The sequence below is a fragment of the Etheostoma cragini genome, chromosome 10 (genome assembly GCF_013103735.1).
Source record: "Etheostoma cragini isolate CJK2018 chromosome 10, CSU_Ecrag_1.0, whole genome shotgun sequence".
Classification (NCBI taxonomy): Eukaryota; Metazoa; Chordata; class Actinopteri; order Perciformes; family Percidae; genus Etheostoma; species Etheostoma cragini.
This window is the reverse complement of record NC_048416.1, coordinates 4,781,403-4,783,003: the sequence shown is the minus strand read 5'-3', so window position 1 is coordinate 4,783,003 and position 1,601 is coordinate 4,781,403. Positions and strand designations below refer to the sequence as shown.

Sequence of the window (1,601 nt, the reverse complement as noted above, 5' to 3'; positions counted from 1 at the left end):
GGAATCTAGTGATAACCCTAAACGCCCAATAGCCCACTAGAGCTAATCCATGGACGTTCCACACTGGGCAAAAGCAATGCCACAATGTCCTGTCATCAATTCCTTGTGGACAGTGTCTCCATCGAGTCATCCATCCAGTAAAGTGGCCACAAACCTTAACAAGAATGGGTTCCAAAAAGCCTATATGGGGATTCGAGTGATTTGCCAGATTCAAAGTTCTACCTTTTTGTCCTGAAAACACACCACTTGTGATGCCGAAACCCGGGAACTTTAGATCGTCAGTCTAACGCTCTCCCAACTGAGCTATTTCGGCTCAAATTTGCCCTCTGTGCTGGCCGTTACAAAGAAAAGAACACATAACACAGCAAGGTTCTACATATCATTAGGGAGCTGTATGCAGGAAAATAAAGAACTTCAACTGCTGATGCAGACAGAGACAGTAATGGGCCAGCAGAGCTGTTCCAAATGAAATAAACCAGAGGAGGAAACTGAGGTCCTTCCACACCAGGCAGAATCACTGCCGCAACGTTCCTTAGTCAACTCCCTGTTGACAGGGTCTCCATCCTGTCATCCATCCAGTCATCCATCCAGTAAAGTAACAACCAAGTATGTGTTCTGAGTGGACTCCATGGGGAATCTAGTGATAACCCTAAACGCCCAATAGCCCACCAGAGCTGTTCCATGGACGTTCCACACTGGGCAAAAGCGATGCCACAAAGTCCTGTCATCAATTCCCTGTGGACAGTGTCTCCATTGAGCCATCCATCCAGTAAAGTGGCCAGAAACCTTAACAAGTATGGGTTCCAAAGAGCCTATATGGGGATTTGAGCAATTTGCCAAATTCACAGTTCTACCTATTTGTCCTGAAAACACACCACTTGTGATGCCGAAACCCGGGATTAAACGAGGGACCTTTAGATCTTCAGGCTAACGCTCTCCCAACGGAGCTTTTTCAGCTCAAACTCTCCTTCTGTGGTGGCCGTTACAAAGGAAAGAACACAATAACACAGCAAGGTTCCACATATCATTAGGGGTCTGTTTGCAGGAAAATAAAGAACTTCAACTGCTGATGCAGATATAGACAGTAATGGCCCAGCAAAGATGTTCCAAATGAAATAAACCAGAGGAGGAAACAGAGGTCCTTCCACACCAGGCAGAATCACTGCCGCAACGTTCCTTAGTCAGCTCTCTGATGACAGGTTCTCCATCCTTTCATCCGTGCAGTCATCAATCCAGTAAAGTAAAAACCAAGTATGTGTTCTGAGTGGACTCCATTGGAATCTAGTGATAACCCTAAACGTCCAATAGCCCACTAGACCTGTTGCATGGACGTTCCACACTGGGCAAAAGCAGTGCCACAAAGTCCCGTCATCAATTCCCTGTGGACAGTGTCTCCGTCAAGTCATCCATCCAGTAAAGTGACCACAAACCGTAACAAGAACGGGTTCCAAAGAGCCCATATGGGGATTCGAGTGATTTGCCAAATTTAAAGTTCTACCTATTTGTCCTGAAAACACACCACTTGTGATGCCAAAACCCAGGATTGAACCAGTGACCTTTAGATCTTCAGTCTAACGCTCTCCCAACTGAGCTATTTCGGC

The 1,601-nt window shown here is 46.2% G+C and overlaps 1 non-coding gene across 1 annotated transcript; it reads right to left on the bottom strand.

The window, feature by feature from the left end:
* Window positions 1-1,528: 1,528 nt before the first annotated feature.
* Window positions 1,529-1,601, bottom strand: trnaf-gaa. The gene has a single exon. It is a non-coding gene; the product is annotated as a tRNA-Phe (tRNA).